This window comes from Labeo rohita, chromosome 9 (genome assembly GCF_022985175.1).
Source record: "Labeo rohita strain BAU-BD-2019 chromosome 9, IGBB_LRoh.1.0, whole genome shotgun sequence".
Lineage (NCBI taxonomy): Eukaryota > Metazoa > Chordata > Actinopteri > Cypriniformes > Cyprinidae > Labeo > Labeo rohita.
In genome coordinates, this window is record NC_066877.1 from 37,379,254 (window position 1) to 37,397,749 (window position 18,496).

Sequence of the window (18,496 nt, forward strand, 5' to 3'; positions counted from 1 at the left end):
TCACCCTCCCTCACAAAACACATCTAGTGCAGTTTTATCATAGGTATAATGCAAAACATTTCAATACAAACATTTCAGTCAAATGTAAATAATGGAGTAGTCAAACATTTAAGTCCCAGGGGAAAATCAACTGCAACAGTTTAAAAGTAGCCCAATTTAGTGGAAAAAATTTGGACTTGGCAACCCTGCACCCTACAGGAGCTGCAGGAGTCAGATTGAAGGAGAGATGACTGACAGACCATGCTGGAGGATTTGCTGCTCAACAGATCCTGAGCTCATTCACAAATATCTGGAGTCTTTTGTGTACAGCTGACTGAAATCCAGAGTGGGCGGGGCCTATAGTGTGATGCTGTCAAACTATTGGTCGATGTCTTGTTCTGGATGCAGTCATATGCAAATATATTTGGCTATGAGATGTCACAGATCCCACTATATGTATAAAATAAAGCTGTTGATTAAGTAAACGCTATATAATGAGTAGGATAGTTTAAGCTATGAAACTTGCACAATGTTGTAATGTAGAGACATTTTATATGTCAAAAGATCAAGATAAATTATATTTCTCATAATGAGCCCTTTAATGACATAAAATAGTCCAGGCTACTGATAGTTGCACTTATAAATCTACAGCTGTAAAATGATCTTCATACTGCTTGATATATTCATACTGATGAATGAGAATTTCTCCCACCTGCATGTGGATCGGACGAGCTGCTCTAGATTAATGCAGAAAGATGCAGACGGATCACCTTGACCTAAATAAAGCTCCATCACAGAGCGAAAAAACACAACTACAACCTACAGCTCTGAGTCTACACAACCACATCAGTACAGCAGACTCACATGCACGAGGAAACCCTTTAATCACAGCGCTTAGAGTCATTCGACAGTGATTCATGCACATGTTCAGCTCTGTAAGTCTCTGCTCACCAAGAATGCTTTTCTAATTTGTTAATTTGTTAAATGTAAACATACTGTTTAAAGTTTTAAATAACTGTTTGCAATGTGAAAATATTGTAAAAAAAAAAAATAATAATTATATATATATATATATATATATATATATATATACACACACACACACACACAAATAAATAAATTAATTTAAAAAAAAAAATATATATATATATATATATGCAGTAAAAAATAATATTTTTATTTAGCAAGGATGCATTAAATTGATAAAAAGTGACAGTAAAAGATTTCTATTTCAAATAAACACTGTTCTTTTGAACTTTCAATTCATCTGTGAATCCTGAAAAATAAAATCTATGACCGTTTACACACAAATATTGTGTAGCACAAAAGTTATAGTAAACAGAATTGTCTGTTGAGTAGCAAATCAGCATATCACAAATGATTTCTGAAGGATCATGTGACACTGAAGACTGGAGTAATGATGCTGAAAATTCAGTTTTGATCACTGAAATAAATTACGTTTTAACAGATATTCACATAGAAAACACCTGTTTTAAGTTGATATAATATTTCACATTTTTAACTGTATTTTAATACATTAATTTCTAAATTATAAATAAAGAAATAAATATGTCCACTTATCATTTGATCAATCTTAAGCTCATTCAGGTATTCTATGAATACAGAAAATTAAACAAAAAAAAAAAAGTTTTTTAAATCATGATTCCTGTTCCCATGGCAACAGCGCCTCTTCTGATTGGATTATGGGTCATTTAGTTCTTCACCAGGAATTCAGCAATTAAACATCTACTGAAGCTCATATCGCCTCGTTTCAGATGCGAGTGTTTGATTTTCAGTAACTCAGTTAAAGAAACACAAGCTCGGTGAATGTCCCGTCAGACGGATCATACGGCACCTGTTCATTAATGAGCGTCTGCTGTGGTTCTCCAGCCGCAGCTTCATGTTTAATTAACCGGACGTCAGTATATTTAGCCTGGAGCCTGTTAATTCAACACTTCATTACAACCTGTTGGCTCATTTAATTGAGAGTCACTGGCTCTGATAGACTGTTTCCCTGACGGGTTCCTCAGAGAATCGTGAGAACATACGACACGCGTTTCTTTTGTGTGTTAAAGCCAGCACTGGTTCACGGCGGATTAGCACTGAGCAAGTCACTCGTCTTCCTGATAGCAGTGTCTGAAGAGAAAATGAAGGCTGATACTGAACCAACAGGAGAACTGGAGGGGATTAGTTCAATTAATTACATATTTAATATTTAGTTGACTTACTCACCCTTGTGTTGTTCCAAACTGGTTTGATTTTCTTTCCTCAAACCCAAAAGAATGTTCACAGAATATTTATGCTGCTCATTTACTTATTTATTATTTAACTTATGCAATATATGTATCTGTACATTTATTTTTCTTAAAATTATTTTTAAAGTAATAAATAAATAAATGTTTATGTATTATAATTGTTGTTTATTATAATTGTTTATTATTATAAGAAATTCTGAAATTAAAAAAAGAGATAGCTTATTTTTAAACATTATATGTTTATATATATAATTATATATAATTTTTATATTTTATATTTGCATATGTATATTTTATTTTTTTCTTTGTTAAACATTGTTCTTTTTTAATATTTAATTATATTACATTATGTATATATTTCATGCATTTATAAATATAGTTTATATATATTCTTTTTTTCAATTGCATGATTATGCTCTTCAAAACGTCAACATTACACAACATTTAACCCCTCATTCTACACTGACTGCTGTTACTACACTGAAGGATCTGCTTTTGTTTTTCTTCCTGCAGTTCTGCGGTGCTGAAACATCCTTCAGATCAGGTGAATCGATAACATGTCACTTCCAACATAACAGAGAGGATTGACCAGCCGCCCCACACAATGAGAGCAAAAGTGGAGCCCATTCTTCTTGTTCAAGCCAACATGTTGTAATTCTAAAGGTCACACGATGAGTAGATGTTCTGTGATGATAATGTTCACAATTACAGTGAGAAACTCTCTATAAATCTGCTCAGACATTAACGCTGATGCTTCTAAATCAGTGGCTCTCAACTGCGGTGTCATGAACCAAGAATACTGTGCTAAATGCAAATAATAACATGGAGTATATAATATAATGTATGTTCCACAGTTTTAATTAATCACAGTATATTATGAAAATTATTTTGTATTAAAATTTTTTAATAGTTTTCTACAAGGTTACATTTAAATATGCAAATGAGGCATTATCTAATAAATTGTGCAATATTCTGTATACATTTCCAGAACAAAAATCTGAACACTTGATAAAACCAGGTTTAACATTCTTTTAAAGACTTAACAGTTTTTCCAGAGGGGATTTTGGATTTCTCATTTTATCACTCCATAAAACAGCAAATACAGCCAGTAAAATATACTTGTCATGTTAAAATATACATTTTCAGTAAAATATTACATTTACATATTTTAGGAATAAAATGTTCTATAAAATATTGTGAATGAAATATGAACAAACTCCTCAGTAAAAACCTTCAGAATATAGATAGGAATAAAAAATCTAAGTTTTGTTGTTTGTAAGTGCTGCTGAAGTGGAGAAACAATATCTTTAAAGATATGGATTGTAACCGAAAACTACAGATGCAAACGGATAACGACATGAATGGTATATGAATGTGAATGATGTGAATGATATATGAACAAACCCTTCTATAAAAACCATCAGCATATAGATGGGAATAAAACTCTAAATTTGGGTGTTTGTAAGTGCTGCTAAAGTGGAGAAACAAACTCTTTAAAGATATGGATTGGAACCGAAAACTACAGACGCAAACGGATAACGATATGAATGATATATGAATGTGAATGATGTGAATGATATATGAACAAACCCTTCTATAAAAACCATCAGCATATAGATGGGAATAAAAACTAAATTTGGGTGTTTTTAAAAACCATCAGCATATAGATGGGAATAAAACTCTAAATTTGGGTGTTTTTAAGTGCTGCTAAAGTTTAGAAACAAACTCTTTAAAGATATGGATTGGAACTGAAAACTACAGATGGAAACAGATGAAATGCAAAAATAAAATCAATGTGAATGAAATATGAACAAACCCTTCTATAAAAATTGTCAGCATATAGAGGGGAATAAAACTCTAAATTTTGGTGTTTGTAAGTGCTGCTAAAGTTTAGAAACAAACTCTTTAAAGATATGGATTGGACCTGAAAACTACAGACGCCATCAGATAAAGTGCAAATTAAAATCAATGTAAATTATATATGAACAAATCCTTCTATAAAACCTGTCAACATATAGATAGGAAAAACATTTTAAAATTTGGTGTATCTAAGTGCTACTGAAGTGGAAAAACAAATTCTTTAAAGATATGGATTTGAACTGAAAACTGCAGACGCAAACAGATAAAGTGTAAAAATAAAATGAATGTGAATGATAAAACCAACATATAGCTGGGAATAAAACTGTAAGTTTTGGTGTTTGTAAGTGCTGCTAAAGTGGAGAACAACTTATTTTTAGACAGCCTTTAAAGATATGTATTGAAATTGAGATCTACAGACACAAATAGATAAGGTCCACTAAAATAAACTCTTAAATGGATGTTTTCCTTTCACTAGTCTAAAAGAAGATGTTATAGACACCAAAATGACCAGTGCATGAAAAAACAACAGTACATCACAAATTCATCTGTCAATTGGTAGAATCTAGTCAAATTAAACAGACAGTGTGATGCCCTCATCCTCAAAACCCATCAACAAAACTGCACATGATAAAAGCTGATATGACATTAATTGCAGATTCACCAGTGAAAATGAACAAGGATTATGCTGAACACTATCAAGAGCATCAAAATCCAGTCATGATCAGTCATTCAGGTGTTGGTCACTACTTGAGTCCTGAAGTAAAACCAGCTGAGAACCAGTGATGTAGATACGAGCGCTGAGAAGCCATCAGAGGACAAACTTCTGCTCAAACTATTAAACCTGCATCAGTCCAAACTGAGAGTTATTCTGGCAGTGATTAGACAGAAATGCGTTCCTTGAGGAGCAAGAGAGAGCGTTAGATCTCAAGACACACTAAAGTGACTTATGACTGTCAGACGGAGCCAGAAGATGTGCCGAAATAGTTCTGCTGGGATACAGAGCTCAATCATACAGCCAGAATAACAACTTTACAGTGTTTTACATCTTTTCACTGTTTATTCAATGTGAAATGGGTTCAAATTACCTTTCAGCAAAAAGTCTGTAGAAATCTACTTAAAAGTAACAAATCAAGGCATATTTTCCCATAAAAAAACACAGGAAAACTTAATTTTTAAAAATAATTTTGTGTACACATGTACAGTAACATAAATAAAAAATAATATTTACAGATATACTCACAAAATCTTTACTTAAAAAGGAGAATGTTTTAATACCTTTGTGCACACATACCTGTATACTGTAATAAGTAATAAAAGTAATATTTACCTATATGTATTCTTACTAAAAATGTTTAATTCCTGATCAAAAATAAAGCTCCACCTCTCATTTTCAGGAGTAAACTGTAAGAAATGACTGTACATGAAATAAAGATTATTTGAGTCTTTAACAAAAAATACTGTTTCAAATTTTTTTTGAATTTACTTCAAAATCTCATGTTTTATTTAAATGTATTATTTGCCATTTCATTGTATTTGATTGTGATTTTACTAGCAGTGTTTGAGTCAAAACTGTTTCTACACAAAGATTCTTACTTTAGTGTGAAATGTCTTCGTTCAGACTGACTTCAGTGTCTTTCAGGTCCAGCGCTGAGGCTCACTGCTTTATGTCATTAAATCTGATGGTGTGCAAATAAACATTCATGTTACTTTCCGTTTACAGGCGGTTTGGTTTAATAAAGCAGACGGCAATTAACAAACCAAACCTCACCAGCGTCTCAGTGGCTATAAAACCTGACCTTCTCACAAATGTCGTCCTCATTCTAACCCGTCTGACCATGAAAACCCAGTCAAACATACTGCAGGATTTATGGATTTGAATTGCATATAAAATTTCCCTGCACCTGTTTCATCATGTACGTCTGACAAATATGCATCACATCACAAGTTTATTGGTTTGTGTTAAAACTCTGTGAACCAAATGCATTTTATATGCAATTCAAAGACATAAACTGTAAATTTAGGCATGAATACTGTGCAGAAGAATGTGTGGTGAAATTGCTAACACATGAGCTCTTCTGGTTTAATCAGCAAACACGGTGATTCAGAAGTGAGTGCGTATTGACCCGTGCGCTGCTCTCACGCGCTTGACAGATCCGCTGCGTCTCACACGTACACCGCAGTCGACGGTTCTCCTGAGAGAAGCACCAGCTGGCTGCTCCATTATTCATACGCAGGAGTCACCGAATCTGGGTTCGGGTGAGCGAGAAACATGCGAAAACAAGCACACAAACACTTCAGTGCGCAAACACAAGCAAAACAAACACTCACGTCTGACACACACCTCTAAACACTCTGCTGGCTTCAAAAAGCTGCCGTGCCACGGGTCAGATTGACCCACACTGGTTTCTGTACAATTTTAAAAATATATTTAAAAAGGTCAAAAATAAAATAAAAATTGATGTAAAAACAGAAAATGTCTAATACAGCTTGTCAAAGACTAAAAATATAAAATATGTAAGAAAAATGTGTTTGTTTGATTATTTATTTATGTATTTTTATATAGATAGATAGATACAAATTACAGTTTGTAGTGCCGTTCAGAACAATTTATTTATTTTTGTCATGTAGCAGGGTTATTATAGTTAATTACTAAAATGGTAAAAAATAAAATAAAATAAAATAAAATATTTAAAAACTTACTTTATTTCAGCTAGTTTTCAAGGCAACATTCCCCATTTCCATTTAGTTTAACCTGATGTACTAAAATATACAAAACTGAAATGCATAATAATAAAAAAAAACTTTACATTTAAAAAATAAAAATAAATAATAAAAATTAAAATGAACTTGTGCTGTCAAACAATTAATTGCAAATAATCGCATCCAAAATAAACGTTTTTGTTTACATAATATTATTGTTTTGACTATATTACATATATTTGTGTGTATACTGTGTATATTTATGCAGTATATATTTAGAAAATATTTCTGTGTATTTCTATGTATACATTTATGTTTGTATAATTGATATTATATATAAATATTTTTAATATTTAAACATAACATATTTTTCTTAAATATATACATGCATGTGTGTGTATTTTATATACACATAATAAACATACACAGTACACACACATATATTATGTAAACAAAACATTTATTTTAGATGTGATTAATCGCGATTAATCGATTGACAGCACTAAAGCAGAAAATATAAAAATCAAACCTAATTCATAATATTAACACATGCTATGAGAGCATCTCTGAGACACTAAAACAACACTGAAAATAACAAAAAACTACTTTTTTGTCAATTTCAAGTAATTTTCAGTTCTAAATTTCATAAGTTCTCATGTATTTCATATTTTATCTCATTTTATTTCATATTTTAGTCTTTGATTTAGTCTTTGATAAACAACAGTTAAACTTTTCAACTCTTTAGTGTTTTTCAAAGTGTTGGTTTTTGGCAAATTGCATGCAAACCAATGAGGGTCAATGGGGGACTCAATGTGACCATTCATGACCCAAAATGAGAAATATCAACCGCATTTCAAGAAGAGAGAAACGGTTTTAGCAGTATTTCAGGCAGTTTGTAAATCAAGAGTGGGTGAAATTGACTCAAAGCCAACAGGAGGGTTAATTATGAAAGAAGACGTGGTTGTAATTGTCGCGCTGTCGTCTCATTACACATAAACACAAGCCAATGCGGCTGATCTGGTGACACTGGGGCTCTGGCTGCGTTTCTTGGCAGTTTCGCTCGGCTTCCCACCGCAACCCAAACTGGTTTTGGATTATGGGCTGAGGAGCAGCCGCACTCTTGCGCAAGTTTGTTTTGGATCGCCGTCCAAGACGGATGTTGTGTTAGTGTTTGGAAATCCTCGGAGCGACGCCAGCAGACTGGAGAGACTCAGACGGGACGCGGCTGTCTGCGGCCGCTTCAAAACTTCTTCAGCTCAGAACAAACGCACAGAGATATCGCGGATGAAAAACATAATTCACCGATTCAAATCAAAACTATGCAGCCACACTGATATAAGCCACTATTCTTCAACGTTATCTCCAGTGTTGTGAGTGAAACGTCCTTCTGAAAGTGGAGAAATCAGTATTTATGCTTTTGTTCGTATCCAAACATGCTTAAATTAAGATAAATGTAAAATGATAAGATAGTAGTACCTCATACAGGACTGCTTCAAAACATCTTCAATTTATGATAATTGCACAAAGATATTACTTGGACAAAAACTTAACTTAACATAATTTACGGATTAAAAAATATAGCCACAGTGATTTTTAGCCAAAAATAAAAACAAGGTGGGAAAAAGCGTAAAGAAGTATTATTGTTTTTAACATTTTTCCTTCTTTAGTAAACGTATCTTGGCAGAAGGATTTTTAAAAGAAGAATTTAAATTAATAAATAGTAATAATAGAGTTAAACTGAGACATTCAGCTGAACATAAAGTAGACATTAAAGACCTTAAAGACAATAAAAACCTTAAATTAAACTTAGAAATAAAAAAACACCTCGTGTGATTTAAAAAAAAAAATTGTGGGGCTTTTTTAAATATTTAAGGTTTTTTTAAAAAAATATATTTTAAATAAAAAAAATATATTTAAGCATTTTATTATGTCGTCAGGCAGTGGCAATAGCCCTGTGGGTAGCGCACCAATATATAACGCTGTAATAAAATAAATAAATAAAATATAGTATTATTGTTAATATTTTTATTCATTTTATTTCTTTTTTACATTTAAACTAGACTATATTTGCTTATTTTAAATGAATATCATAAATATTTTATTGTGTTAAAAAGCAATTTATAGTTTTTAGCTTTTATTTTAAACAAAATAAAATATATTCTTCCTGACTTTCATTGCATACACACAAAATTAATTAATTAATTATGAATTAATTAAGAATAAATAAATAAATTTAAAACTAGACATTGAAAACTTTAATTCTTTCAATAAATATACAAATAAAAAACTTTAATTAAACTTTAAATTTAACTTAAAAATAAAAAAAAACACCTAATAAAAACTTACAGGATTTGTTTTTTTTTTTTTAAATATTTAAGATATTTTTAAAAATATATTTTAAATAAAATAAAATATATTCAAGTATTTTATTATGCCGGTGGGCAGTGGCAATAGCCCTATGGGCAGCACGCCAAGTTAAAATAAATAAATAAAAATATGTTAATATTGTTAATATTTTAGTTTAGTTTATATTTAAACGAGACTATATTCGCTTATTTTAAATGAATATCATAAATATTTTATTGTGTTAAAAAGCAATTCAATATTTTTAAAATAGTTTTTATTTTAAATAAAATAAAATATATTTAAAATAAAAATATATATTTTTATGTAAAATATTTATTTTATAAAATGAATGTTTGATGTATTTGTAATATGTATTTCATTTTCTTTCTATTCTTCCTGACTTTCATTGCATACAAAAAAATTAATTAATTAAGAATAAATAAATAATAAATAAATAAATAAATAAATAAAAATCACTGATTATCATAAACGTATTTTTTTTCAGTCATACAGGTTTGAAAGACATGAGGAAGAACAAATGATGACAGGATGATCATTTCAGGGTGAAGTTCTCCTTTAAAAATGTTTTTAATTTTTCACATTGGATCACAGTATTAATACACATCCATGTTTGATTTTGTTGAGATGTTTGCACGTTAAATTGGTAGTTTTGATGTATGATTTACCATGTGATTCCTGAAGCGACAGGAAAACACATGATGATTCATGCACACAGCTCAACGAGTGCCCTTAACAGACAGCATCTAAAGATGACGACTGTCAAAAGCAGTGTGTGTGTGTGTGTGTGTGTGTGTGTGTGTGTGTGTGTGTGTGTGTGTGTGTGTCAACACCTCCAGCAGAACGATTCACTCACACCTGATGATTCACAGATGCCCTCAAATCACATTCAGCTACAGAAGTTTCTTTTATAACATTCACCACAGGACCTCAGTGAGGACAGGAGAGAAACACAGGGTCAGAGACAGAGTAAGGACAAGGAGACATGACACTCATACATACACGAAACTGGAGAAATCGACGTCATCTGTAGGAAAGTGAATGATTACAGTCAAACATGAAGCAGCACTTGATGAATTTGACTGATGAAGGTCCAGAAGGAGACAATGATGCTTAAATATAAGAGTGTTTTCATTTGTGTCATGTGATCTTAACGGTGTGATTTCACAGTTTCCATCACTGCACTGTTCAGACACACACGCAGGTGCAGGACGAGATCACGTGAGAAACGATATGACATACCGCGCACACACACACACACACACACACACACACACACACCACGCTTCATTACACGGACACAGAGCTGTGCTGGACACCCGTGAAGTGTTGATGGAGTTGGAGAACAACAGTCAAGACAAACAAAGACAACAACAGAGATGCAGGAAAACTCGTGCTGGTGGAAACGTCTTACGGCTGCGTTAAAGCACGACTCGTGTGTGTCGCAGTCACTGATTTATTCATGCACTGGATTATACAAAAACGGAAGAATTTTCCAGGACAGTTTTCAAAAGGAATTGCAAATTGTATTCTCAAACAGTGACATAATCCAAACGCACTTGCAAATCTTACGTTATCATTTGTGTTTTCACTTTTGCGAACGCGCTGTGACTGCCAAATGTCAAATAAAAGAGCAAAGTTCATTTGCGAACACATTTCCCATGTCTTTGAGTTTTCAGTCTGTCATATTTAAATAGCAATTTTCTGCTTTTTCACAATTTGCAATTCCTTTTGAAAATGATTCTGTCCTGATTACTTCATATAACAAATCATTTAACTTTAAATTTAAAATAAATAAATAAATCAATAATAATAATAAAAACTTTATCTTTTTATTTTAACAAATTTTAAATACAATAAAATGTTTTAAATTATTTTTTGTATTTTCTATTTAATTAAAAAAAATAAAACAAATAATTTACCTTTGAATTTACAATAAATAATAATAATAACAACAACAACAATACAATAAAATGTTTTAAATTGAATGTTTTTTTTATTTTCTATTTAATTTAAATAAAAATAAAATGAATAAATAAATCATTTAACTTTGAATTTAAAATAAATAATAATAATAATAATAGTTTTATCTTTTTCATTTTAAAATACGTTAAATACAATACATTTTTTAAATTATTTGTTTTATTTTATATTTATTTAAATTCAAAATAAAATGAATAATTTACCTTTGAATTTACAATAAATAATAAAAATAATAATGATAACAACAATCTTTTTATTTTAAAATATTTTAAATACAATAAAATGTTTTAAATTAAATGCTTTTTATTTTATAGTTAATTAAATTCAAAAGTAAAATAAATATTTTAACTTTGAATTTAAAAGAAATAAATAATAATAATAATAATAATAATAATAATAATAATAATAATAACTATTATTTTATTTTAAAATATAATTATTAAATTCAAAATAAAATAAATAAAGATAGAAATAAGAACGATACAAAGACAAAGAGTATAAATTATAGTAATTTTATATTAAAATATGAAATATTTTATTACTTTTATTATATTTACATTTTAAATAAAACGTTTTGATTTATTTGTTATATTTATTTTATTTAAAATAAATAAAAGTGTAAAATAAGTCTAAAGTCTAAATAAAATACTAAATACGTTAAATTAAATATTTAATTAATTTTACTATATTTATATATTTTAAAAAGTTTCAAGTCGTTTTTATATTTAAGTTTTTAAAATATCATAAATTACATTTAATAACATTTATGTTATTTTTATAAATAAATTGTTATTATATATAATTGTAAAATATATGTTATTTTTATACTTTTTTTTTTCTTTTTTTTGCACCCTCAGATTCCAGATTTTCAAATCGCTGTATCTCAGCCAAATATTGTCCTGTTTATTCAGCTTTTCAGATGATGTATAAATCTCAATTTTAAAATAATGGACCCTTATGACTAGTTTTGGTCCAGGGTCACATATGATAACACAGTGTTTGCAAAATCAGGCATAACAGACTGTTTTTGTGCAGCTAAAACAACAGGAAGCATCTGAAACCAGAAAGCACGTTCATATAAATGAAAAGGTCAGCGTCAGCACTAACACTAAAATAATAAGGATACTCCAGAGAGTCAAACAGTCAAACATTTGTAAATGTGCTCATTAAAATAGTGAAATATGGACTTAAATCTACAGAAATATCATCACATTTATATAAAAACCACAACATTTATGAGAGGCTCTCACACTGTGTGTGTGGAAACATCAGAGGAGTGTATGATCACTCATTCTGTTTGTCTTAGACTTCAGACAGAAGCAAAGCTTGTGAACGAGTCTTCCAGATCCTCGTGATTCCCATGAGCTGAATCATCAGTGAATCACACAGAAGCTCATGGTGTGAATCAGTGACGTGTTTGTGTCTCTAGAATGCTCTATACACTCTCTCAAACACGTCCAGCGCTGACCTGCACACTCTCAGATCAACATCAGGCTCTGGGTTCATAAGCGCTCGATGTATGAATTATTAAGAGCGCTGCTCTATGATGTGTCTGTGAACAAAGACTCTCTGGAGCAGATGACCGGCCGGCTCGTCGGCAAACAGAGAAAATATTCAGAGGAATGATGATAGAAACCCTACAGAAAACCATCACACATCACAAAAATGAGATATAATTAGGGCCAGACGATAGAGCTGAAGAAAAATCAATATTCAATGCATACACCAGCCTTCAAAAGTTCAGGGAAAGCTTTTATTTTTGAAAGAAATTAATACTTGTATCCATCAAGGATGCATTAAATCAATAGAAAGTGTCAGTAAAGACATTTATAATGTTTCAAAAGATTTCTGTGCTGTTCTTTTGAACTTTTATTCATCTGTGAATCATGAAAAATAAAATGTATGATGGTTTCTACGATTTTTTAACATTGCTAATAATCATAAATGTTTGTTGAGCAGCAAATCAGCATATGTGAATGATTTCTGAAGGATCATGTGACACTGAAGACTGGAGTAATGATGCTGAAAATTCAGCTGCGCATCACAGAAATAAATTACATTTTACCAGATATTCACATAGAAAACAGCTTTTTTAAATTGTAAAACTATTTTACATTTTTTACTATATTTTTGATCAAATAAATGCAGCTTTGCTAAGCAAAAGAGACTTTTCAAAAGCATTGAAAAATGCACCAAAGAGACTTCAGCAGCAGAAAAAAAGAGTTGGATTTATTTCTGTGAATCATTTCAAACTCTGATTCATTTACAGCATTATTTCATTATTTGTATTATTACTATTTCACATCGATTAAAACTATCAGTCTGAACTTTCATTCTCAAAAGACAAGGAAGAATCGTGAAATTAGTTTAACAAACTTCACGGAAGAGTAAAAACACATTACCATCACAATCTTCCTGCTGTTGCTTAATTCACTACGACCTCATGAATATTCATCAGATGGGTAAGCTTTTATCTTTAAAAGAAATTAATACTTATATGCATCAAGGATGTGTTAAATTGATCAAAAGTGACAGTAAATACATTTATAATATTTTAAAAGATTTCTATGGTGTTCCTTGAACATTGAACTTTCTATCTTCAATTTCTGAAGGATCATGTGACACTGAAGACTGGAGTAATGATGCTAAAAATTCAGCTTTGATCATAGAAATAAATTACATTTTAACAGATATTCACATCGAAAACAGCTTTTTTTAAATTCTAAAAATATTTAACATTTTTTACTATATTTTTGATCAAATAATGCAGCCTTGCTGAACAGAAGACATTTTCCAAAAACATTAAAAATGCCCCAAAGAGACTTCAGCAGAAAAAAACAGATTTGGATTCATTTCTGTGAATCATTTCAAACTCGATTCAATGATTCATTTACATCATTGCTCAAACATTCTATGAAGTTTAAAAGAGACTCAGTCTGAACTTTCATTCTCACAAGACGCAGAAAAATCATGAAACTAGTTTAAAAACAAACAAGCAAGCCCCGCAAAAAGTAACGCAAAAGTAACATACCGCATTACTTTTTGTAAAAAGTAACTAAATAACATAATTAGTTACATTTTTATTGAGTAATGCAACATTGTAATGCATTACTTTTAAAAGTAACATCCCCAACACTAATTATTAGTATTATTATTATTATTGTTGTTATAAGTGTTGGGGGGTAATGCATTACAAGTAATGTAATGCAAGTTACGTAACCAGATTATTTTTTTCAAGTAACTAGTAAAGAAAGTAATGCATTACTTCTTAATTTATTTATTGAGTTATTTTTTCAAATAAGTAACAGCAGTTACTTTGTTTCCCATGTATTGACTGACAGCGCTCATGTTGCCATGTTGAGAGAAATCGGGAGCACAGATGAATAAAAACACATTACCATCACATTATTCCTGCTGTTGCTTAATTCACTATGACCTCATGAATATTCGTCAGATGGGTAAGCTTTTATTTTTCGTAAGAAATTAATACTTCTATGCATTAAATTAATCAAAAGTGACAGTAAAGACATTTATAATGTTTCAAAAGATTTCTATGGTGTTCCTTTGAACATTGAACTTTCTATCTTTGATTTCTGAAAGATCATGTGACACTGAAGACTGGAGTAATGATGCTAAAAATTCAGCTTTGATCATAGAAATAAATGACATTTTAACAGCAATTCAGCAGAAAACTGCTTTTTTAAATTATAAAAATATGTAACATTTTTTACTATATTTTAGATCAAATAAATGCAGCTTTGCTGAGCGGAACAGACATTTCAAACTCATTAAAAAGACTTAAGCAGAAAAAAATTGAGTTGGGATTCATTTCTGTGAATCATTTCAACTTCGATTCAACAATTCATTCACATCATCGCTCAAACGTTCTACCGAAGTTTAAAAGAGAGACTCTGTTAAAACTATCAGTCTGAACTTTCATTCTCACGAGATGAGGAAGACTCACAAAACTACTGTAACAAACTTCACGCATGAATAAAAACACATTACCATTACAATATTCATGCTGTTGCTTAATTCACTACGACCCTATCGTGAATATTCGTCAGACTGCTCCGTCCTCGCTGTAATACAGCTGCAGTGTGTCAGATGAATGTTGTCGTGCTCGTGTTTGCGGGGAATCGCTGAAGGAAACAGGAAATGAGCTTCACACTGTGATCAATTAACAGAGTCAGTGGGTGAAGCATTATGGAGCGAGAGCTTCCTGACAGCACACGCTTTATCTGCCATCCACAGACTCACACACACATCACAGCCGACGCTCAAACACCAGACGCCACTGAGGACACGCCGTCCCGGACCAGATCGCACCACAGGAGACACACAGGAAAATATATCAGACACATACAAACTGAACCGTGATTCATTAGACTGATTCTTTCAAAGAACTGATTCTGTGGGTGTGAATCTGAACATAATCAGTGTTGGGGGTAACACATTACAAGTAATGCAAGTTACTTAATCAGATTACTTTTTTTGTTCAAAACAAACAAGCAAGCCCCGCCTAGATTTAAAAAGTAACACAAAAGTAACATAATGCATTTATTTTCATAAAAAGTAACTAAGTAACGTAATTAATTACATTTTTAGGGAGTAACGCAACATTGTAATGCATTACTTTTAAAAGTAACTTTCCACAACACTAATGATGATGATTATTATTGTTGTTGTGTTATTATCAGTGTTGGGGGGTAACACATTACAAGTAATGTAACACAAGTTACGTAACCAGATTACTTTTTTCAACTAACTAGCAAAGAAAGTAACGCAACACTTCTTAATTTACAAGAAAATATCTGAGTTATTTTTCAAATAAGTAACAGTAGTTACTTTGTTTCCCATGTATTGACTGACAGCGCTCATGTTCATGTTGCCATGTTGAGAAAAATCGGGAGCACAGAGGCGTTGTGTGCGCTGTGTAAACATGATGTTACTGTATTCTAGACTAAATGTGAACATGCATTAATTCATCTCACTTGCAAAAAACAGATTCAGTATTCCTCAAAATGAATTAAAACAGTGAAATGCAAACTCAGGATATGACACAAACCTGCAGTAATTAGATATGTTAAATAACACAAATATCCTTTATGTATTTAATGCCATTTTATTAACCAATGTCTTTGCTGCTGACCTTCATTGTTTTTTTTGTTTTGTTTTTTTTTATTGCTGAGAGCACTAAACTTTCTTCTCCTGCGTTCTACTGTACAGACGTGAATTTATTTTTCTCTCAGCCTGAGGCTTACTCATTTTACTTTTTGGTAAAATGGCGTTTTCACATTTGCTAAAAATAGAACTTTTTATATTAAAAACAAACAAGCAAGCCCTGCCCAGATTGAAAGAGTAACGTAAAACTAACATAACGCATTACTTTCCATAAAAAGTAACTAAGTAACGTAATTAGTTACTTTTTAAAGGGAGTGACGCAGCATCCCCAACACTGAACAAAATGAGTCACATGGATGCAAAATGAAATAAAGAAGCACGTCTTTCTGTTGTATTTGTCCCTGTAAATCATTCTAGATGATCGGCTGTAGGTCCAGTGCAGTGCAAACCGACAGAACAAGACATTACAGACATCTGACGCTAATGCTGCCGAGAACATTAATGAGAGAAAAGGCCGTTTCGCCGCTCGTGTCAGGACTAATGGTCTGAGGTGAGACTGTATGCGGCAGATGAACAGGATGAAGCATCGACCCGTCTGACAGCAGCAGGAGAAAAAAACCTCCTGAACCCGTGATAACAGCACGCTGGAGTCACAGAGACAGAGACGCAGAATAACGCAGAGAAACACAGAAGATCTGCTCTCATCAGCATCACCAGTTGCTCGTTTAGTAACAGTATTTGTGTAAATGTAAGTGTGTGTCCAGTGAATGAAACACTGACAGTAAAGCAGTCCAGGTTGAGCAGTTCTCCTGCGGCTCAATCCATCTGGATCCTGCTGCTCAATAGAGACGAGGGCCGTAACGGGACAGACGGCGTCTGTGAGGATCAGACCAGACCTAAACCTGCTGAACCGCCTGACTAGACACTACACTACACATACTGCCTACGTAGAGCACTGATAATCACACTACAATCGAGACGAGACCTTACTATGCAAGCTGATTTCTGTCACGGGACAATTAATAATAGGTCATTGCCACTTTTTTCTTGCAATTCTGAGTTTATATCACACAATTCTGATTGCAAGATATGAATGCAGAATTGCACAATATAAAAAATATAATTTTGAGATTTAAACTCAGAAATGCAAGATATTAACACAATGTGATGTGTAAATGCAGAATTGAGAGAAACAGACTTCAAAATCAGATTTGCAAGATTTAAACCCAGAATTACAATATTTAAGCAATGGCGAGATATAAACTCAAAATTGTGAGATATAAACTCAAAAATAAAATAAACGCAGAATTGTGAGGAAATGGTGAATTTAATAGATTTCTTTGAATTGGTTAAAAACTGTGAACTTGGACCACAAAACCAGTCATAAGGATCAGTTTTTGCAATTGAGATTTATACATCATCTAAAAGCCGAATAAATAAGCTTTCCATTCATGTATGGTTTGTTAGGACAATATTTGGCTGAAAAATCTGAAATCTGAAGGTTTAAAAAAATCAAAATATTGAGAAAATCACCTTTAAAGTTGTCCAAATGAAGTTCTTAGCAAAGCATATTACTAATCAAAAATGAAGTTTTGATATATTTACAGTAGAAAATTCACAAAATATCTTTGTGGAACATGATCTTTGCTTAATATCCTAATGATTTTTGGCATAAAAGAAAAATTGATCATTTTGACCCATACAATGTATTTTTGGCTATTGCTACAAATAAACCTGTGATACTTAAGACTGGTTTTCTGGTCAGGCATGTTCACTTGTCTGTGTGTTATTTTTCATATTTTAAAATAAATATCAATAAATCTGTAGGTCAGTATTGCCAGTTAGGGTTGTGTAGTGTTATACTGGTGCATATAAATGAAAATTATTACATCAAATGTCAATAAAAGCACATATTTAGTCAATTCAGAGCAATAAACAGTGCATCTGAGTATAATCTCACATCTTTATCACATTTATCTTTAGCACAGATTACAGCATGAGTTCATCAGAGGTTTGGCTCATGATGTGGAGCTCCGGCTCTGCTCCAGACTCCTGTAGAGAACACCACATCAAAACCTGCTGCTTCATTCACACACATCTTCTGTTGGCCAGAACAGCTTTAGACAGCTTCTGCACGCCTATAATTCTCTTTAACTCAAGAAGCGACACAGAGCTGCTTTAACATTGAGAACGACGCTCAATCACTGACAGAGAAGATTGTGAATCTGCTG

At 31.7% G+C, this 18,496-nt stretch overlaps 1 protein-coding gene across 1 annotated transcript in view; it reads right to left on the reverse strand.

The window, feature by feature from the left end:
* LOC127170955 (E3 ubiquitin-protein ligase SH3RF3) overlaps positions 1 to 18,496 on the reverse strand; it is a 127,812-nt gene that overhangs the window by 73,626 nt on the left and 35,690 nt on the right. The gene's annotated exons all lie outside the window — the stretch shown is intronic.